This window comes from Erithacus rubecula (assembly GCF_903797595.1).
Source record: "Erithacus rubecula genome assembly, chromosome: 1".
NCBI lineage: Eukaryota > Metazoa > Chordata > Aves > Passeriformes > Muscicapidae > Erithacus > Erithacus rubecula.
Window position 1 is genome coordinate 32844704 of NC_136658.1, and position 23111 is coordinate 32867814.

The window sequence follows — 23111 nt, forward strand, 5'->3', positions numbered from 1 at the left end:
TTAAGTCACAGCAGTGCATCCTTCACTAGAAGCAGGAGCATTGAAAAAAATGATAGCAAGGATTAGCTTTTCACCTAGTATATACAGAACATTTTAGTACCTAAATCTCTCTTCTGCTGATCTACTTTGCCATTAAATATAAAATTTTATTTGGCTATATGTGCAGGGGTAATACACAACTCCCTATATGTAAGGATTAGTTCCATCAAAGGAAAATATATTGGTAGTCACAGTAAGAAAAAACCCCCCAAACTTTGGAGGAAACTGTTCCATGTTCTTATTCCAGCTATTTGCACAAGGATTTGTCCAGAGCAGGTTGAACAATCTCCAGCCCTACTTACAGACAGCAGGGTTGCTTTGAGCTGCTGTTACCTGGTCAGAAGGCTACATACAGCAAAACCACAAAAAGGCTGTGTCATGAGACCTAATGCAGAAAAACATGGCAGCCACGTGCACAAGGGACACTGCTGCTCCTCCCCCACACAAAATTAACAGCATCCTTAGACGCATGATTTAATGAGTCACAGACTTCAGCAACAAGGCAACGACTGTGGACTTCTGGCACGCACCCAGCCCCCGTTTTTTTGTGCCATGTTAAAAGCTTTAAACCAAGAAAGCCACAGAACTACAAACCTCCTCCTCCAAACATCTACAATGACCCACAGAAAAGCATACTCAGAGCAGGGAGTTTAACCCTGATTAAGGCACCAATAGCTCCATATGCTGATCCAGGTAGTTGCATTGGTGTGAAAAGCAATGGGGTACTGCAGCACTGGACAGCAAGGGCAGAAAGCAACAATAAACTACCAATGTCACCACTGTCTCTGCTTAATGCAACTGCATTTTTCAAGAGCTCAGAAGCAGGGAATTCAAGTAATTACACCACCTGGGAATGCATGCCTAAAGAAGCTCTACTAGGAACCAAACAATGCTGATATGCATGAAACCAGAACATGAGAGTTGACTACCTTCAGCAAGGTTGTTCAAGTCATCAACTACACATCTCTACGCTCTTTCCTATATTGTGGCACATCAGACCTATTAAGATGTGAAGAACACAGTCTCCTCACCTTGTGAGCCCTAGGTGTTGTGTATGCAGAACAAGGTTCAGAAATCATTCTGGGTCATGCAGCTCAGCAGGTAAAGTGAGCAATGTCAGTATGACCATCTATAAATCTCTGCAACTGCAGTGTAATATTATATTTTTCATAAAGCTGTGTATCAGGAAACCAAGAGGTGCAAGAACAGCCACTGAATTAATGAGGAAGCAGGTTTGTGTAACCTATGTGGACTGCAGCCAAGACATGAAGGTTAGCTCCTCACTAGCAATCCACTAAATTATATCCTTAGGACACCACATGTAAATAACTTGACAGAATGGAGCAAGAGAAATCACGTGGATGGAAACTTGGCCAGGAACCTGAGATAGTGACTGTCACTTCCAGTTTTCCAGAAAGACGCATTTGCAAAGAAACAGCAAAAAAAAAAAAAAACAACAAAAAAACCCCAAAACAAACAAACAAAAAAAACCCAACAAAAAAACCACCCAAAAATTAAGAGTGAACCAGTGTTAATGAACAGAAAAACTAGAAGTTTGTATAGAGTCCAGGGCAAGGAAAAAACCCAGGAACTGTGGCACAGGCAACCCAATCAAATGATGCTGTCCTAGCAGCTGTATGCGTTTTCACAGTGCTGCATCACTTACCCAAGTAAGAATGGTTTGTGTGCACTGAGGAATGCTCTGACTGCAATACTATTGTTAAGGTACTCACACTGCCCAAGCTTGTATTTTAAGATGAATCATGTGGGAAGCAAAGTGTAATTTTGCACCACTGAACCCAGATAGCTGAGAACCCAATACTTACATACACAGTAAGGGACTCCAGTGTATCAATTTAAGGGCGGGACTTGCTTTGAAAATAACGGTGCATCACTTCACATAGAAACAGCTGCTACAATTAAGTGTATAACCCCTGGTTATAGCTTTCACTTCATCTAACACTCTTACCCTACAACCTCACAAAAGGGTCAAGGAACAGTGTTGGACACTTGCCATAATTGAAGGCACATACTGCCCTCTTCAAACGAGGCGACTTCCCAAAATGCATTCTTTTAATGAAGATATTCTTAGTGAGCTTTTCAGTAGAATTTATGTGGCCCTTAAAAATCCCCTGCTCTCTCCCCTCCCACCTTTCAAATTTTATTTTTTTATGTTGAACAAAGTAAAACCTAGTACTGTTCTTGAATATGTCAGCTCATGGACTGCTCTCCTGGCACAGACAAGCCCATCATCTGAACAGTATCAGTTACCAACTCAGGTTTACCACACCACAATAAAAATAGACCTTCACAGGATTAATGGCAACTGACTCAGGCCCACACCAAGCATAACCTCAGTATGATACTTCCACCTGCTTTATGCAACAGGGGTTTTATCAAGCTTTGTGCTGAAGAGGGCAGTGCACACACAAAGTACATCCAAACATGCACTCCAAGTGTTTCTTGCTCCACGTGGAAGTGCTCAGGGCACCCATCGTGTATATTAACACAGTGGCAGCCAAAGGATTTATGCTCAGCCCTGGAGTCCATCTGAGTCATGTTTGTGTGCCATTATCCAGCAACCCAGGGCTGGGGAAGGCTTATCTTCAGTGCACAGCTGCAATCAGCCAACTGGCTCTGGAGGAGTTAGGTGGACCAAGAAAAGCTATTGTCCAAGGAACTAAGAGTATTTGACAAAAACTGGAGCTGTTTGGGTGGTTCTGAAGTGGATAGTGACACATATCTCTTCAAGAGGAATGCACACTGCCTACAGCTTTATGGTCTTCAGTGGTCACATCAGGCCATCCCACCTTAAGAGGCATATCCACACATGTAGCTAACAGTTGCAGAACTTTTGATTCTCCTTGTGTTTAGCAAGTTTTCCCCACTGCTAGTGTGCCTTCCAAAAGGGAGCTTCCCACAACTGGAAGTCCCCTGAACTTAGAACTACTTGCAGTTTTAGCATGTTCTGACTAGCACTTTTTAAGTTCTGCATATTGTTATCTTCCCTAGTACCTAAAATAAAATCAATTTCCTGTTTCAGTATTAGATGAGCTCTCTTTTCAACTGAGTTTGTTTGAGTGAACTGAGTGAGTTAAAAGCTGTGGAAGCAACCACCTTTTTCTCTCTACTGAGTTCTTCCAGATACCAGATCTTAAGAACACAGGGACTTGCAGCAGCCTGCACACCCTCTCCTATTGTGTAACTGCTATTGAACTGCTGCCATGTTTCAGCTGAAGAACACGTCCATCCTAGCTTGACTCTTGACTGCTACTAGAGCACTCTTCTTTTTGCTGAAAGACAAAAAAAAAAAAAAAAAAGGTAACACTTTATAATTAGTCACTAGAATTATTTCCAGAGTTGCTTTACACTCTTTAGGCTGTGCACAAACACTAGGCTCTTGCAGATACTGGTTTAACAGCTGCCTCCCCAAAATTTCATTTACAGTATTTCAAAAAGGCACAGAAGCCTTCCTCTCTTTTCTGTTTTTCCAAGCTCAGAATGTATTAGCATTATCACTATGACACTTGGAAACAGTAATATGATATACAAGTACTTACCTGTTCTTCCCAGCTGAACTCATCCACTCACCTTTCCTCCTGCAGCTCCAGAAACTTTTTGGAAAACAGCTCCACAGGAAACAATTAAAATAAACCAACCTTCATCACAGCTTTTTCATCCACTATCATCTGAACAGCAATTTTAATGTGGAAGAGTTTACAACCCTTCCCTCACAGGCTTTGAAATTAAGCAGTTGGTCAGTGACACTTCCACTCCTTCCTCCAAAGGGACTGCAGACAACTAAGTTTTACAGCTGGAATAATTAAAAAAGGATCTTAAAACAAAATGTGCCAAGACTAGCATAGATGGTATCACTCTAGGAAACCATATTCCACTTTGTTTGAGTGCAAATCCTTTGTCCAGTTAGTTTGCATACCAGTAATGACATTATGCCTGACCACCATGTCCAAGAACTGAGACAACCTCAACAGTTCTGTGCTGCACCGGCATGGATGTTGACAGTGATGGTAGACATAGACCATCACACACCTTAAAAATTATGACATGATGTATTTGTACACTTCATCCTGAAATCTGTGTTTCTCATGCAGCCTGGCTTTGTGTATTACCCAGTGAATACTCAATTTAAGCATTCAAATGATTGGTTTCTCTAAGAGCAAACTTGTCAGAATGAACACTGAGACATGAAGACAGGTTTCTATGTATGAACTTGGATTAAACTTAGACTGAGCATTTTCTTCTTTTGAGCAAAATCATCACACATTTCTGTTTATCTTCCTCATCCCTCCTTCAGGATCTTCCAACTGATTCTCCAGGTCAGGAACAGTGGTTGCTTACTGGAGTCCACAGTGACCAAGATCACTTCAGTAACAAAGACAACCCACAGGCTTTGCAGTGCAGGATGTGGGCATAGTAACCTACACACAAACTCTCAGCTTCACTGGCTGAAGACCACGCAGACACCAATGTAGGTTTTCATTAACAGCATTAAAGCAGAGCATACAGATGTTTAAGAACTGCCAAACGTGGGTTTCCAGTTCCACTGTCACCCTCTATCTTTTCAGATGATATGCAGCCACACCACTTATTTCTGCAATAGGACTGCAAGCTTCCTACAGACAATTAAGGCCAAATAAGGCCTTTGCAATTAAGGCCTGTTGGGTCAGGATAGATTTGGACATCAGCACTTTCAGGTGAACAGATTATTCAAGTCTGAGACACATAATACAGATTTCACTGTTAACATCTCTGACAAGCTGTGACCAACAAGATCGATCCACACACTGGCAAGTATCAAATCCCCCAAAACTGGCCAAAGTGAACAACACATGCAGAGAAAACATGTTTTACTTCTCTCTTGAATCAGGTGTTCATTTGGGTAGTTTTCTGAAGTTTTTCCTTTTTCCTACCTTAGCTGAGACATCAGTGGCATCTACATCTACAGATAAAGAAGTAACACATAAATAACAAAATAGAATTATCTGTAAAGTGGGGTGCACAGCATCCTCCTCAAAGCAGCAGCACTGATGGCAGGGGGATGGGGAGGGAGTGAAGGGAACTACTGCAAGTAAAACCAATTGTTTCTAAACCAGTTTAACAAAACATCTTGTCCTTTGGCCAGCAGACCACCTTGAATGAAATATTTACAAGCATTTTTTCTGACAGTTATAGAAAAGATAACCTTGACCCAACCATTCCACTGCAATACTTACCATCCTTACCAGGTATCAGCTGCAGAGATAAAAGCACAGGTTTAAAGTCTACAGTGGACAGCAGCTGTGACTCAAGGCATGCCAGTTTCCTTTATTTCACCCACAGCTCACCTAATTCAAAGCTATTGGTGTAGAGAAGAAACTGAATTAGGAAAGAAATAAAAGGGGTTATACTTGTAATTCAGAATTCTCCAGATATATGGAACTATTGATGCTATGAATTTTATTAACAGAGCATTACATTCCCACCACTCCTTTTCTTCAGTGAGGAATATGATAAAACAGGAGAACCTGGCTGTGAGGAGAAGCACCCTCAGAAGACTGGACTGTTTGAAGAATGGCATGCAACTGGTTCAGCTTCTTTAGCTAGAGGGAGCTGCATCTAAAATGACAAAAGAAGAGCATACATGGCTGTAGTACCAGCAAATCTTGGAAGGCTGCAACACTCGGGTGAAGTGTCTGCACCTCAGAACATCTCACAACACCCTTCCTCCAGCACTCATGTATCCTGTGGCAAACACACCACCTGCATAATTATTGTGCAGCAATACCCTGAGCAAATGCCTTTTACTTACCTCCAGGAGGAGCCAAAGTATGAAATAAACCCTTGCAACTCCATTTTACCTGAGCTGTACCACTACTGGACTTCAGCCAAGACTTCAAGCAAGCCTGCAAAACTCTTCACCACTCTTTCCAATTAAGTATCTTCTCGGCATAATAAAGTGCTTTATTTCACAGGAATCAGCTGTAACTAGAAATGGCATTATTTCACAAGCCATGCAACACTGTGACCATCTTCCCTTCCAGTTTCAAGCACAGGCCTTCCACACATGGCTTCAGTGAACTCCAATCCTCTTAAGCCTCACAGAGATTTGATTAGGCTCTCATCTGGTGAACACCTATTTCCCACTCCCCAGCGCAAAAGACTAGCACAAGCAGGGATGATGTTCACTACAAGAAAGCCTAAAACCACTGCTCAAAATTCCAGCCTGCCTCCTGCCAGAGGGCTGAAACTGACAGCACTTAGTCAGCAGGCTAAGCCAGGAGACAGTGAGCACAGGAGAGTCAGACTGGCTGTTCCCATACCATACTGAGATGTCTTACACCATCTCATCTGCTCTAACAGCTTTTTCACACTTGATTTACATGTCTAGGGACAGAATTATACATTTGGGTTGGAAGTGACCTCAAAGATAATCTGGTTCCACCCCTCCCATGCAATGAGGGACACCTTCCAGTAGACCAGGCTGCCCAGTGCCCCATTCAGCTGGTCTTGAACACTTCCAGGGATAGAGTGTCCACAGCTTCTCTGGGCAACCTGTGATGGTGCCTCACCACCCTCACAGTAGAGAATTTCTGCCTTACATCTATTCTAAATCTATCTTCTTCCAGACATACTCAGGACTTTAAAATGAAGCAAACTCCTCCTGCTGGTCACACCAAACTATTTATCTCTGACAACCAGACGCCATCAGCTCAATTATCAGGCATCAGACAGAGCCGGAACCCTTAAAAAAACCCCTCAAACCAGCGAAGAGCAGGCTGTCACCTGGCGTGTGCCACGGGCATGTCCCAGTCCGCTCCCTGCTGACAGCCGCCCCACCAAGGCCAGCGCTGCTGTTTAACCCACAGTCCGTACTTCGCCCAAGGGCCGAGCACCGCGGCCGGCACAGCGCCGCAGGGGCGCCTCTCCCGGGAGGCGCAGCGCCATAGCCCCGGCCCGGCGCGGCTCCTGAGCGGCCAGCGCCGCCCCCGCGCCCACAGCGCGGCCGCCGCTTCACCGCCGCACACCCCCGCAGCCCTCGGCCCCTCCAGGGCCAGATCCCCATCCCACGGCCCCGCTCCCACACACAGAGCCGCAGCCCCACCCGGAGCCCGCAGTCACCGAGCGACAATCGGCCGTGTCCTTCAAGGCCCCCCTCCCCTACCCGCTGCGCCCCTCCCTATTCTTCAGCCTCCCCCTTCTTTCTCAGCCGCTAGCACAAGCTCTTTCTTGCCCCTTAAACCAAGACAAGACTCCCACCCTTCCCCCTTTTCCGACATCTTAACCCGGCTCCCCGACCGCTCCTCCAAAGCAAAGCGTTCCACGCCATCAACATGGCGGCAGCCACCACCTCCTTCCCCACCCCGCTCCCTAGCGCGGCCGCGCGGCGCGGGATCTGCTGGGAAATGGAGTCCGAGCCCCGCACGCTGCCGCCCTGTGGCCGCCGTAAAGAAACTACAAACCTCAGAATCCCCCGCTGCCAAGGGACGCCAGCCAATGGCGAGGCGGCGGCGCGGGCAGCGGCCCCGCCCCGGCGGGCGAGAGGGGTGATGTCATTGCCCAGCGGGGGCCGCGGGGGCGCGCCGCGCGCCGCCGCTCATTGTGCTCGGCCGGTGCCGCCTCCGCTGCCGGACACGGCGGGGGGGCCGCGCTCCCGCTGCTGCGCTGCCTGGGGCGGGCGGCCCCGCGCACATCCCCGCACACGGCTGCCTTGCGCCCAGCCCTGCAGCTCCCGTCCCGGCCGTCCCCCCAGCGTGGCTCGGCACCGTTCCGGAGGGCTGCGCTGCGCTGCGCTGCACGGGCGGTGGGGACTGAACACGCATCCCCGAGCGGGACTGCCTTGCGCCCAGCCCGCTGCACCCATCCCGGGGAGCTGCCCTGCGCCGGGAGCGTGGCCAGCATCCTTCCCGGTGGAAGTGGGCTGCTCAGCTCGGGGTCAGCGCCCAGCCCGGTGTGCGGGGGCTGCAGCGCCAGCCTCGCTGTCCCCAGTGCGGCGGCCCGGCGCTGCCGCTTGTCCCCATCGCCGCTGGCCGGCTCCTGGCTCCCGCCTCGTTTTATGGTCGTGGAGAGGGAGGAAAAATCCCAAACCAGGTGAGTTCTGCGCTGCTCTTCTCTTTCTGTGTGCTTTTCCTTGTCCTGTTCCCTCCTCCCTGCCAGCCCCCATCTCCCGGTGCCCTTCCCCGCGCCGTGTGTTCCTTAGCGGGAGCAGCGCTGCCGGGCGGGACTGCGCTGCGTTCCCTGGTCCTGCTGGAAAAGGAGGGGCGGAGGGATGGCGAAGCGGGGAAAAAGCCCTAACCCGCTACATGGTCTCATCCCGCGGAGATGAGTCCCCTCACCCCCTTCGGGCCCGGCGGCAGCTCCGCGTCCCGCAGCCCCGGGAAACTCCCGCAACTCCGGGATGCTCCGGAGCTGCGCGGTGCCGCGCCGGCGGGAGCCCTGTGCCGCTTGTCTCCCTCGCTGGATAAGAGGGGAAAATAAAATGGGTTTTGAATTGTTGTCGTTAACCGCAGCAGAGCCTGCGAGAGGGCTCCTGAGGACAGAATAAATACGAGGTGTGTTTTAGGTTGGTTTTGGGGGAGTTGGTGTGCCGGCGTGCGGCTCCGTTGTTTTGGCACCGCTATTCCTCCCCTTTTTCAGGGAAACGGGGGAGATTTGGACCCAACTGATTCTCGGTCCTGGCTGAGTGTGCAGTTGGTCCGGGTTTCTTTTCCAAGACACATCATGAGTTAGTATCTTAAAAATTCTTGGCCGAACAGTCTGATGTTTTATTTCAACTTCCAAACTACTGCGCTGGTCTTTTTCTTGTATGTTATCGTAAATACAAGAAGTGCCTCTCTTTTAAACTTTGTAGAAACTTTGTGGTCCCTCAGAGCTTCATTTTAGTGTGGCTGTTTGTTTGTTTCCCTGTTCATTGCTGTTTGTGAGGTGCAATTCGGATCTTTACTTGAACAGTGCTCAGAAATTAGCACAACACAACAGATATATTTTTTTATTATATGACATCAGAAGGTTTTATCCCCTTCTATAACTAAATTACTTCTGGAACTGCTGGTGGACCCCAGACATCTCATTTTGTGCTGGTGGTAATGAAATGTGTGCACGCAGAGGGGTCCTGCTCACCTCAAGTCTGTCAGTATCTTTCAGTGCCCTTTAAAGTTAATCCTCACCAAAGCCCGACTTGGAGGCTGTTCTGAGAGCAGCAGGAGAGTGTGCAGCTGAGCTGATATTTTTAAATTTTTTTCCCCCCCTCTGCTGCATATTTCCTTCTGCGCTTGTCTTGTGTAACTGGCACTGTGTGTCCTCTGGCAGGGCTCTCCCTGGAATTGCAGTGCTGGGGAGAGCGTGACATGAGTGCAGTGGGGACAATGAAACTCCCTGTTTGGTTTGCTCACAGTGTTTGTAAACACCCAGGCAGTGTTGGGGTGTCCATATGTAAGGCATGGTAACTGTAAAACAGTTTCCCCTCTTCAAGTGGGATAAACATGCTGCATCCACACCTCCTTGCATTTATTTTATCTGTGTTTTTTCCTTCCTTCCTCTTTACTACTGGCTCAAAGGGGAAGAACAACAGTGCACACAGGCGTTGCCTTTGGTTGGTCTTTTTTTAACATTTTTGTTTCCTGGAATGGCGTTTTCCTCTATTTTTCAAGGGAGGGAACAGATAATCTAATAGAGTGTTTCCCATCTTGCCTGTAAAAGGAGAAGTTTTGTAGCAGTGGTTTTGTTAGCTTAGGATAGAAGGCACTGGATATGTGGTGATAATTTGAAAGTGTAGCCTGGGAATTGTTCTGAAAAATACTGATATCAACGTTGGTGAGAACAAGAAAAGAATCCATGGCCAGGGATTTTATATTTTGAGATGCCCATATTTTTAAATTCTTTCATCTTAGAAAGATACATGTATGCATGTATCTTGAACAAAACATGTGTAAATAGCAATACATATTTGTATGTTTTTCAAAATTTGTTGGATTTAGAAGAACTTGTGATAATGCATACTAGCATTTTCAAGTTATGTTATACTATATCAGGAGGTGCATTAAAAATGTACCTCAGAAATACACACTATTGTATTAATCAGATTAAATTTTGTCTTTCAGAAACTGAAGTACAGATGCATAAAAAAGGACAAAAAGCTGAAAGTCACTCAATGTTTCTGTGAAAAAAACCCAGCTGAGCTAGGGGACCCTTTCTCTTGTCCCATAAAGACCTAAATGCAGTATATGTGTTTACTCTGAATCAAGAATTCTCCAAAAGGTCAGTTGCTGGAGGCAAAAAAAAAAAAAAAAATAATCCCAGGAAGGCAGCACTAAATAGTTTCTCAGGTCTTTTATTTTTTTCCCATTTCTTACTAGTGTCCAGTTTCTGAAGGGAAATTTAGGATTAGGTGGTTTTAAGGTTATACTCTGCAGTTTTCTTGTATTTTAGTCCTTTTCCCCATGAAATTGAGTATGATGCCAACTATTGGCTTCTTAGTGGAGCCAGAAATCTTATCCTTGCAAGCTGGTTTTTATGAGCATCACCTGTGTGCCCTGAACTGTGTTAAATTGCCTGTCCCAGAACTGTTGCTGCCCTGGGATGCCTGGGTGTCACCCCTCTTCATGTACAGGGGAACCCAAAGGCTGGTGGGATGAGGGGAACTGGGAAGAGCCAGAGCTGGGCCAGCCTTGCTGACTTCTCAGCTTAACTTTCCTCTTTGCTCCAGGTGAGCTGTGAGAGGACAGGGATTTCTGTAGCCTGGAGTTGGAATCTGGTGGAACAGCTGAAGTTCCTGAAGCAAGAGGTGGATGGCTGAAGGTGGTTCTTCAGGGAGGAACTGTAGAGTTGCTTCCCAAATAAGCAAGGGGAGAAAGACATGTGCAAGCAACCAGCCCCCATTTGTCAGCCTGCTGTGAAAGAGCTTTTCTCTGTTGGCTGAGCTGTGTGTGTGCTCCCCATCTTCCCAGAGCCAGCTGCAGGTGGTGGATGGTGCTCACAGCCTGAGCACTGAGCTGCAGTGTGGTGGCTCTCCATTGCAAGCTGTTTCAGCTCTGGAGCTGCCTTGGTTTGGGTCCTTGCTGGGACAGCCAAGCTGGCATCCATCAGATGGAGACATTTGCTCCAAGTTTTGTGGTGTGTCCCAGAGAGGTGTATTTGCAGCTAGATTTTTTTTTTTTTTTTTTAATGGGTGATATAGGTTTGTTGACATTTTCTTATTTTTACATATAATGTGGCCAGATAAGAAATTATAATAGCTGGAATCTAGATTGATTCCATTTCTCATTTTAAGGCTTATTGCCTTTTTTTAAGGACAGGACCAGCAGCTTGAGTGCAAGCCTTGTTCTCTGTAGGTACAGAAGGAGGAGTGGGGAACGTGGTAGGTGCTAGTTTGTGCATATTGTCAAATAACCACCCAGGCAGTGAGGAGATTTGAGAGATTCATTGCAACTGTGTGGCTGGCATGGCAGGAGTGTGGAAAATAGCACAAGATGGGCATATCTTGCAGTGACAAAGCTCTTTAGGGCTTGTATGGATGTTTGCAAAACTTAGGAACAGGAGATTTATGAGATTATTTTACTATCTTCTATATTACAGATGGATTTCTGACACCAGAAACATCAGCCCAGTTGGAGAGGTCTTGGGGCAGAGATGCTGGAGGACAGATGAGATAACCTGAGGCAGTGTTTTGATTGACTTTCTAGTTTCTACAATTTCATTTTGCAGCAAATCATTTAGGTTCCCACTTCCTCCCAGTGCTTCTGTCAATAACTAACTACATTCTCATTTTAGTTTTAATGACTCTCTTACAGTGGGAAAGAAGTGATCTGTCATGTTTGTTATACAATCCTGGTTGGTCTGTGCATAAATAATTTAAAGTGGGGGGAAGGAAGAGGTTGAACTGAATATTCCTCAGGTGCTAATATGTTGAAATAATTAGGGCAGAGCCAGGATAAAACTTGTCCCTTAAAATCATTGTCAGCTTTTAATGGTCAAGACCACATTGAAGTCTGTTGCTGTTGCAGTAGTTTCATAACTAATCTGTGCTATTAAACATTGACCCTGCATAAGGTATTAGTGAGATTTGTGTTGTAATGTAATTTGATTTCACCTTGCGTAGACAAAAATAATTAGAGAGCTTTGTTGCTTTGAGCTCAGGAGAGATATTTAGGTTGTGAACAGCTTGAGATTCACTTGCTATTTGTCATCTCGCCTCTCCTGGAGTTACTGCTCTCACTACACTGCAGAGGTGTACTCTTCCCTAAATATACTTAAGGCAAAATTTAAACCTAGTTAAAACCTATTTAACCTAGCTATTACTTTCCTGAGATAATTAGGGAATACTTGTACAAACAGAGGAGAAAAACCTTCAGTAGGGTCTCACAGGAATCTGCTGCTGTTCTTTTAAACATCACAGGATACCCTGTTTATTTTCATTTCTTTTAGCAGAAATACTGCCTTTTGAGTACTGCTGGACTAAAAATTAACTGTAACTTTTAAGTATCTGAATAGTGTTTTCTTTTAGACCTTCAAAAGAGTAATGAGAAAAGGGAAGAGAGAAGAGGAAGGGGAGGAAAGGCTGTGCTGGCATGAAAAAAGATGAGCTTGTGCATGGTTTCTTAAAAGACTGTATCCTGCAGGCTGAATTTAAAAGGGGAGGGGAAAAAAAGAGGTATTAGAGATGCCAAAGCACAGAAGTCAAGCAGTGCTTGGGTTACTGTGTCGTGCTAAAGATTCCCTCCATGGAGAGGCACTTCATGCAGAGCCCCAGCAGCCCAGCCCACTGCTGCACTGTGCTGCTTCTCCTCTGCAGTGAAGGTTCCAAAAACTAAAAAAAACTCTGCTTTTTTTGATTAAGCAAAATCTCAGTTACTCAAAGGGCAGCATGTGTGCATTTAAAGTGGGAGTATTTCTTGATAAAAATCCAGGCTTTTGTTTGTAAAAGAGAATTGTCATGGAACTACCATCCTGTAGGCTGGTGCTGAGCCTTGATGCCATTTTTTTTTGGAACAGTGCAGAAAATGAATCTGACTGTGTATGAGACTCTCACATCCCCCACAGTAGCAATCATTTGCATGTGCTTTCCTGAGTGTCTTGAACCAAAATCCTTGCAGCCAAAAAAAAAAAAAAAAAAAAAAAAAAAAAGAAAAAAAAAAAAAAAAAAGAAAAGCTTTTATTGCTTTGGCAGGAGGGATTACCTGGTTACCTGTCTCTGGAAGGATGTGACCCCTCTCCAGAGTAATGAAGCTGTTAGAATAGACTATTTTCCAATGCAGCCACCCCAGCTGCACCTCCAGGAATCTGGATGCTCCCAGACTACAAATAATCTGAGGAGTAGGAATAAGTGGAGACTTTAACTGAGGAAGATGTGATACCTACAGGAAGCAGATTATGAAAGGTGCTGAGTAGAAGAATTTGTCTGGTTAGCAGATCACCCTACATGAAACTTAAGGCATGGGAACTTGTCAAACCATCCTGTCTTTTCAATGGTAATTCTTTTGCTCCAAATAGTAATTTATCCATAAACATGAGTGTGATGAGAGATCCAGAAAAATCTGTGCTCCAGAAAAATCCCAGATCCATGCTCGGGACATAGGCCATTAGTTGAGATGTGAATGCCAGCATTCAGATTTACAAGCAATCAAAGAAAACTTAAAGGACTGTCAGGATTAGAAAAGAGATTTTGGGTGTGCTGTGTTGCAAAGAATGCTTTCAGTAATGAAAAGAGGACTTGAAAAATAATCATTAGCACTTCTCTGTAATTTAAATTTCATTGCCTGAACTCAGAGAAATGGAAAATAGATCAGTCAAGGCTTTTCATCTAACTAGTTTTTAAAGAAAGCCAGATTTGTGTCTAATTAGTGAGTATTTCTTCATGGTGCTTTTGGGGCCTAAAGAGTGGTGTTTTCATGACAGTTGGGCCTGTATGGGAGTATTTACTGAAAATAACATCCTTGCTTAAGAACATAGTAAGACAACTTTGTATAACCTGAATTGACATTGAGAAATCCACTGTGGGATCTCCATACTGTGTGGTCCTATTTTCCTGTTGCCTTCTCATGGTAGAAGGGAGTTCTAAATTCCTCCTTCTCCAACACTGAAGATTGAGACTTTGTTATAATGCCTATTGAACTTGATTAACTGAGGTTGAGGACAACTGCCACTTGAAAAAAAATAATTTCTATTGTTCTTGTTTTACAGCTATTAACACAAATACCTGAAAAGGAAATGTAGGCTTGAAAAAGCTTTCCTGGCTCATTTGGTATCCCTGGTAGGTCTCTGGAGACATCAGATTATTCTATCCTGAGAAGATTAATCTTTAGAGGTGAGAATCAGGTAGCCAGAAATTGCTGTGAGAGTGTCAGTTCATTTTTGCATATTGAGAAGAAGGTTAAGAGAAAAAACATTATCATCTTTATTCTTGCATCCCTGCTGAAGTTCACAGTGCAACATGGCCTGTGGAGAAAAGGTATAAATTCAGGTAAATCTGTGTAATGAGTTTATTTAAACCCCAGCAAAGACTGGAGAAATCTCTAGCTGTCACAAAAAGGTAAGGGCAGGTTTGGTATTTCCATATATCTATGGACTGCTGAGGGTGTCTGAATAGTCAGCATCTGGTTCACTGGAGGTGTAGCAGCAAGTTCAACCTGTGTGATTATGGCTTTGGGCTCTGCTGTACTTCTCTGTAATCCCTTTTTCTGTGGCATAATTGCAGAAAGTGCTTTTACTCTAAAGGGGATGTTCTGACACAGTTTGCAGCTAATTTCGTGTTTTCTGTTTGAAATACACTCAAGTGCAGTGAGTATCTGCACTTGCAATTACTCCAGCCCTCTTGGCAGGAGCTGTCTCCTGTCTGTAGCCAGCAGAAGATTGTGGCACCCTCTAATTTCTCACATATAAAAATATAAAAATCCTTGCTGTTAGTATTTGCTCTTAGAGCATTAGGTACTTATGGGGGAACTCTTGAACAATGTTGGGTCTGTTGAAAAAACCAAACATGTAAATACTGTGTCAGAGTTACATATACCAGCAGCTTGAAACTGCAGAAGCAGAGTCAGTGCCTGATTTCTTTATTGGATTTGTCCTTGTTCTGAACAATTTGTTCCTTCTAAAAAGGGAGCTGTGCCCATTCCCTTCAAGTCAGCAGTATTCACATTTCTAAAATGTGGTAGTAGCATTTTGCTTGGATTGATGTTTGTGCACATGTAGAAAACACTTGGATAAACACAGGTTTCTTTTAACTCTTTAATTTCAGCAGGCAAACACGAGTCTAAAGTTGAGCTCTAAATGCTGGGCTAATGGATTTCTGCTCCACCTATTTAGAAGGAAGCATGAGCATAGGACTTGGATGGAAGCTGCTTTGTGGGATCTGTAGGAGTGAAGTCTCATCTTGTGTTGTGACCTGTGGTTGGCATGTCCTGGACACCTTGTGCAGGGATGTAGTGCATGTTCAGTGCAGAAATAATCAATGTCTTTAGCAGTTGTTAACCCCAAATTCTGTCTCTTCTGCCTATCACCCAAAACTGGAAATTAAACTTAAATATACCTCATTGTGGTCATGAGGTACTTCTCAGTACTTCCATTATGTTTGTAAATGACTTTTGCTACTGTAGAGTGTTTCCCTCTACTAGGAAGTCTTTGTTTTCCTTTTCTCTGAAGTGGCAGTTCTGTTGTCACAGTTGTGCAGGCAAGCTGTGTCTTGGTGCACTTGCACTTAGCTGTGAGAGTCACTGTTCCCCTTGTGTCACTGGAAGCACTGACAGAAATGTCCTCAAAAGCATGGCTTGTGAGAAGTGTCTGCTGGCTCACACTGGACATCCCTGTGCTGGAGGTGCTTGAGACTGCCTTGTCCTCTGCCATTACACATGGCTATTATGGACCATTCCTGAATTTTCTACTGCAGGTGTGAATATAGCATGGGGAATTTCTAAAGCTCCTTCTCAAGCTGCTGCCTGGCCTTCATGTGTGCTTCCATCATGAGTAACTTCACCTTGCTCATTGTGAGTATTCACTCTTGTCAAGGGCCATTTCACTTATATCAGTGTTGTGCCTCTGGATTGAGAAACTGCTTGGATAAGTCTGTCTTAAAATTAATCTTTTTTACTAGGTTAACTTTTTGGGATAGCATCCTCAGGCTGATTCATTTGGAGCCATGTGGGTGGTTAGATGGTATTTAATTGCAATAATAATAAATAAAGGCATGTTTAAAACAAATTCCCCCCCAGTTAGGAATTTGCAACTGAAGAAATTCAAAATAAATTGAGTATTGATTTGCACAATGAGATAACCAAGGAAAACATTAATTGTGGGCTGAGGCTAATTTTATTAGAATAAATGAGGCTGATTGTGAAATAAATATTAAATAAAGTATCTCATTAGGTTCTGCAGTTTTGCAGAAGCTGTCACCACAGGGAGGAAGAACCTGGTGTGAATGATTGTTTGTTTACTGCAGCTGTCAGTCATTGTGGGGGTGAGCATGGTGCATCAGTTTGTGGAGTAGCCACTGGTAACCAGGTCATCCTGCTTAAATGTCAGGCTTCTTGCTGGAAAATGTGTGAAACTACATAAAAATTCTTTCCATCTTGTTAGCACATCTCTCACAATATTTCTCATTTTGCTTGATGACATCAGTTCTTGGAGATACAGAGGAAGATTTAAAAAATATCTCCTGGGCAAAGCTAGGTGATGCTTAGCTAATGAATTTATTGATGTCTGTCTCATACTCTGGGGGGGTTGATCCATTTCTTGTTCTTCCTCTGATGCAATTTTTGAGTCATTAATCTCTTTATGACTGCTCCTATATTTAATATATAGATTTTTATTATCCACGATAAGGTCTTTGGGATAGAACTTCTGTCTGTTAGTCCCCACTTACTACAGTGAAAAGTCTGCAGTTTTCTACAGTCTTTAGGTATTACTGTAATGTGAGTAAACAATGCTGTAATTTGGGTGGGAATAGCCATTAGTAGTTTTGGGGAAACAGTCTCCTTAATTTCACTGCAAATCAATTTATATAATTCACAGTTTCCCCTAGAAATTGCATATTTTGTACTTTGGAGGCTGGACAATTGAATTCTGCATCTCTCTTGTGTTTAAAGGCAAGTTCCTTTTAAACTTTGTGTCTTGGTTACCTCCATGCATAAAATTGAGATAACCTCAGAGGGCTGCCTTGAATATTTATCAGTGATTTATTGTATGCCACTGAAGAAAAGAGTTACCAGCAATGCTGATGAAGTTTATTACTCAGCCCCTCTGCTGCACATTGATTAGTATTTCAAAGATCCACAGTCTCCACACTGAGCTCTAGCAAATTCTTGACTGGACTTAGCCTGTAGATGATACTAATAACTTTGATTTATGTGGGGCTTTCCCTTTGGAAGAGCTCCAAAGGATTTTATAAACTGGAATGCAAGCCATAGTGTAAATATTGCCTCAGCAGCCACCAGCTATCAGGGAGGTGCTGTGTGATGGATATTGCAGTGCAGCTGAATGTGAGGGGATAGCAAGGGAGAAAAGGAGTTCTGCAAGCATTGGAGGTGGCTTGAGGAGATAAGTAAGAAAACAAGCAGCCACCACTTGAATTCTGATTTTTATCTTTGACGTGATTGGTTCTTACAGATGAAGTAGCTCTCATGTGAAGGGTGGCATTGTCACAGGCTCATGATACTGTGATACTGGTTCAGCTTAAGTTGAGCAGAACAAGCCCTGCTAGCAGCCAGGGTTTTCTTCACATGCAGAGCCTGTGTGTTTCTGGATGTCTCAATTCAAATGCTGGGGTGCAGCAATGTGTTCTCAGTGGTTCCTCAGGCTGGTGTGGCTGGCTCAGTGATGTCCTCTTGCAGAGGCAAAAGGCACTGTTGCTTGGAGTTTGCCCTGTATATGATCCAAAAGACTTGAAAACATACCCTCTTTGCACTTAAGGCAATGTCCCATTAACCCTAAATCCTTTTAGAAAGTGTAAATAACTTTGCAAAGATGCTGGCTTAGAATTTATTGCATTCAGTTGGGTTTGTTCACTGAATGGTGGAGCTTTGGCTTTTCTCCGAATCATAGATGCCCAAGTTGTGTTGTCTAAATAACATTATTGTTATTTTAGGTCCCAGACACCATCATTGGAGAAAGAGTCAGAAGCTTCAAGGGCTCAGAAGCCGTAGATAGAGGGAGGTCCAGAAGCTGGATAGCACAAATGAGTGGCTGGAACTGGAAGCTGTGAATGGAAGAGTTGGAGAAGTGCATGGCTGCTAGGTGAGCTCTTGGTTGACAGGCACCAGTGTCCTGAACAACCAGCCAAATAAGAAATGGCAAGAGCAGAGGCCAACCCAATAGTGATAGTGTGGATGTTGATTTTGGGCTCATCCCAGCTACCTGGGGATCAAAAGAATTGTAGTAATGATGTTGCTGAAACGCTGTTTGCTTCAGTAACTCCTGAGCCTGTTGGCCAGTTTAGAAGATTGCAAAAGCTCGTTTTCCTTAGAAAACAGGGCTAAAATGTGTATAATGCTTTGAGGAGCAGGGAGCTTGTTGAATTCAGGTGCTTAGCAGTGCTCATCTGAAGATTGCTTGATATAGAATAGAGGTTACACTCTATCATGTTTAGGTTCGGTCTGGGCAAATGAGTATTTCTGTTGAGCACCTAATGGAGACCTCAGCAGTGAACAGAGCAGTTTGTGGCTTGGCTTTCTGCCTGGCTATAGGCTTACACCAATCTTTACAACAAAAGCAAAACACAGAGTGTAATTATAGCCTGGTGGATGAATTTGTATTTTTGGTATATTCTGTTGCCGGGACTATTTTAAAGCCTCAGTTTCCAGGATTCTTGTCTTTCTAGATATTTAGTTCTGTATTTTCCTAGGCCATACCATTAAATATATATATATTGATAACAGTCAATGAGTGCTTTAATGTTTAATTCAGTACATTTTTCAGTTTTACCATCCCATTCATCCATATTGCTGTAATCGATTCCTCCTGGAAATGCTGTGGTAATTAGAGGAGAGAATGATTTGCAAGCAGTACTGTGACATGTGTAACCAACCTGTCTTGATTTGAGCTTTTCATTACCTTAGCTTATGACTATAATTGTGTACCATCTCAAGGAGGAGTGTGAACTTTTCATTTGCATGTTAATGGCACTTTGTCTGGGAAGGTGCTACAGAAATTCAAGCAGAAAAAGTGACGTGCCCAGTAAGCAAACTATTTTGATGGTTAGTGGTTCAGACGTTGGTAATAATAAGGGTGTCTTTTCTTCTGATAGAGCAAATGCATTTTTCAAATGGGCAAGACAATTGGTATGGTCTAGGAAGATAATTGTTATAGAGAACTTCCTGTAATCAGCATCTGTCTCTTCTTAGGAAAGAAGAAAGTGCTTATAACTTGTGTGCCCTTTTGAAAGGGAGAATGTATTAACTGAATCACACTATGTGTTGTGATACAGAGAGATGCATTGGGAAAAGCTGTGTGCTGAAACTCACTGGCTTTCTCATGTGCAAGACATGTGAAGCTTGTTTGGCATTTGAGGGCTTTGTCCAAGGCTCTGGCATTTTGCTCTCTAACTTCTAGTATTAAAAATGAACATCTGTGATTTTATCCTAAGCCTGAAGTGGGTCCCAGTGTGCTTCAGTGTATGATTGAGGTTGTTTGTCCTCTTGCAAAGAACAGGCTCATAACAGCTATTTTGGCTGTTCCTGGGAAAGTAGACTCTCCATCACACTTCTGCTTTTGTGTGGGAAGGGCTCCCTCTGAAGTTACAGAAATCCCTTAAAATATCAAAAATGCATCGTGTCACATTTCAAATCCTTCATAATTCCCTACTCTCCTGCTATTTGCAAGAAACCCAAGCCACATGCTTTCATCTCACCATCACCTCAGCCTGATGGATCCAAGAGGCATTGCTGTTCTCTTTAGGTCAGACCTGGAGGAAAATGAGTAACATGGGCATAACAGCCCAACATTTCGATTTAGGAACACTTGGATAAGCCTCAAGAGGGGAGACCTGCTGCTTTAAATTAAGAGTTACCACTCAAGTGAGATTTCTTCTATCTCCTGTCACTGTATGTTGCTGCTGCATTTTGTGGTCCATAGTTTAATATCCACAGTAGCTGTCACTGGCAAAATGCAGTTTCCACCTGGCAGAGCTCAGTGCTTTCTGGTAGGTGACTACAGGTTATGATCACTAAGAGGTAGGGAAAGGCCAGATAACAGCAGTATTTTTGGGCAGGGGAAAGCTCAGTGAGTGTTTTCCTCCAGCTGTGAGGAGAGCATGGTTGACAGGGCTGCTTTTGCTTTAAGGATAATTAGTTGGATGTAAGCTAGGCTGTAAAGTAAATGTGAAAAGTAATAACAAGGAGTTAGAGCCATAGAAAGGAGAAAAACTGGAAACCCTGAAGATACAATTTGGGCAAATTGTGTTTTAACATTACTGGGTTTTTTTGGGGGGGTTTTGGGTTTTTTTTTTGTTTTGTTTTTTTTTTGTTTTGTTTTTGTGGGGGCGTATGCCAGTGATCCAAGTTCTATTTGGGCTAGAGAGGCACAATTACAATTGATAACTGAGATGTGAGAGGATGCTGACTTGGATTAATCCTGAATATTTTTTTTTTTTTAAGAAGGCTTCACTGATACAATTCTGCAGGAAATAACTCTGTTGCCAGCTGAGACTAAACCAGTTCTTCACATGAAATATTTGTGTGAGCAGCAAAGATGTAGGTTGGCAAGGCTTTGGTTGGGAAGGGCTGTTCTGTGAGCAAAGAGAGGGTTTAAGAGAAGCTGGGTGGTATCTGCTTTAAGCTGATATCTTCTTAGGATTCAGCTTAGGAAATCTGAAGTCTTCTTAGGTAAGTATCAGCCACTTGAGAACTGCATCAACCAGTTCAGTTGCTGCACATAGAACATTAAATTAGGATAGAAAGTGTTTCTGCTCGAGTCTGGGGACGGAGATGGCACTAAGGCAGCACTAGTGACTAGGAGAGAATTTGGACAGTTGCAGATCAATGGGATGTGACCTGTCTGCATGGAGAAATGGTGAAGACCAGGATGGCCTATCCTCCAGCACCGAGGAGTGAGTGGTAAGAGAAGGTAGAAGAAAGTATTATTTTTGTTTATTGTGGTAGCTAAAGCTTTCATACAAGACTTACTTAAAAGGGGGAATTTCCTGAATATGGTACGAAAATAGTTTCCATAGAAAAATACCAGCCCTATCCTGTTACAACTTCCTTGGCAGACAAAGACAAAAATGCACATGGGGAGTATGATACTAGGGCAGAGGAAAGTGGGCATTGTGACTGCAGAATGAAAATATACTCATCAATGACAGTAAAGAAAAGCAAAGCAGAGTTGGGAACATCAGTAAGGAAAGAGGCTGGGGAAGTAAAATAGCTCAACAAAGATGAGGTATAGGTTTGGTTTACATAGGGTTGTTCCTGAGTTTCTTTGGACAAGTCACCTGACCTGTTACTTTTCCCTCATTTTGCTTCTGTATGCAGAGTGCTCAAAGATGAACAATAATTCTTAGTAATTTTTCTGTAGCACAGAATATAGTCAGGCCATCACCTCGAGTTCAAGTTTTATTATGATATAGACTTGAAGTTCCTGTTAATGATGAGGAAAGCAGAATATGTACATACTGTTTATGAGCAACTTGCTCTCCCTTTAAAATTTAAAGGATGTACAAGGGGGTAGATGTAAGGTGGAAACTGTGCTTGCACGTGTTGAGTGAAGCTTTTGACTTATTACTCCAAACTTCTAAGAATGCCACAGAGTTCTTTCAATGTGATAGACCAAAACCATGTGATATATTCTCTCAAAGCACAACTCACATGCTGTTGGAGTCCATACAACCTGGTTTAAAGGAAACTCTTGTCATGCAGATGGAGATACCAACAAGGAGAAAATAACAAAATTGAGAAGAGTCTAACAAGTGTGTAAAGCAGAGACAGCTTCCATATGAGGTCTGCAACACTCCTCTGGTGCCCTTATGTAATCTAGCTAATGTTTGACTTAGTTTTGTTTTCAGTGTTGGTTCTTGTAATGAATGAAGTAATAATTTACTTTTATTCTATATTATATATTTAATGTGGCTTCTTAATTCCTGTGTGCTTATCACCACCAGGCTCTGGGTCTGTCCAAAGGTGTATTTGTGTTGAGGGTGAAGGGAATGATGTTTGTAACCATGCTGAGACTTTATTTTGCTGGCTTTGGGGCAGACATGAGTGGACGCAGATCTGCTCCAAAAAAACATGCATTGTCTTCACTGATTGCTTAAATGTAATATACAAAAAAAAAAAAAAAAAAGGCAAACACGGTGCTTTCTGTGTGACCCCCATTCTCTGTGACTCTCATGTTGTACCTGGGAAGTTTCACTTGGTACTTGCCTGATTTTGTGGGAAGGGAGAGAAGAGGGTGTCCATTGCCAAGAAAAGAATCCCTAATCAGTTTCAGAGAGCACTTCACCTCTCTGGAGGTGAAGTTCTTCACTCCAAATGCTAGATAGACTTTTTTTGTATGTGGAACACTTGGCTTTGCCCCAAGCCCACCTACATTGCTGTGCCCAAACCATACTCAAACTTGTCCCCTTGCATTGCACCACAAATGGGATGATATTTAACTTTTAATGCCTAATATTACCCAATTGTTGTGGGTTGTTTGGTGCTTTTGACAGTGAACCAAAAGCCTGTTTGTGACTTACAAATGCATGTTCTGTTGCAGGTGGATGTGTTAGGTGGGGCTGTAGTGACTGTCTCAGGCTGGCACTAGAACCTGATTTATGCTCAGGGCTTGAATTCAGATTCCCAGATCCAGCACACAGCCTTGCCAGGTTATGTACCTCCTTTGCGGTTTTAAAAACAGAGGGTGTTCTAACTTTTGGCAGAGATAACCCCATGGCTTTTATCTCTGTAGGTAGCTGGCAGGTGTCATTCCAGAGTAAGGGATAGTTGTTTGACATTTGTTCTTCCCATCTCTCCCTCTGGGCAGCATTTTTCCTTCCCTTTTGTGCTGTGCAGGGCAGGGATGCTCCTCTCCGCAGTGCGGCTGGCTGGGCTCATGCCTTGGTGCTTCAGCAGCATCTGCCTAGACATCCTTAGCCCTGATTCATCCCCTGTCCT

The 23111-nt window shown here is 43.7% G+C and overlaps 1 protein-coding gene across 2 annotated transcripts in view; it reads left to right on the forward strand.

The window, feature by feature from the left end:
• Positions 1 to 7596: 7596 nt before the first annotated feature.
• RAB30 (RAB30, member RAS oncogene family) overlaps positions 7597 to 23111 on the forward strand; it is a 46986-nt gene continuing 31471 nt past the window's right edge. Inside the window, exon 1 of one of the 2 annotated variants that reach the window (XM_079303938.1) lies at positions 7597 to 8127. The gene's annotated coding sequence lies outside the window, so the exon portion shown is untranslated. The remainder of the gene's footprint in view (positions 8128 to 23111) is intronic. The other variant, XM_079303939.1, reaches the window with a different exon arrangement.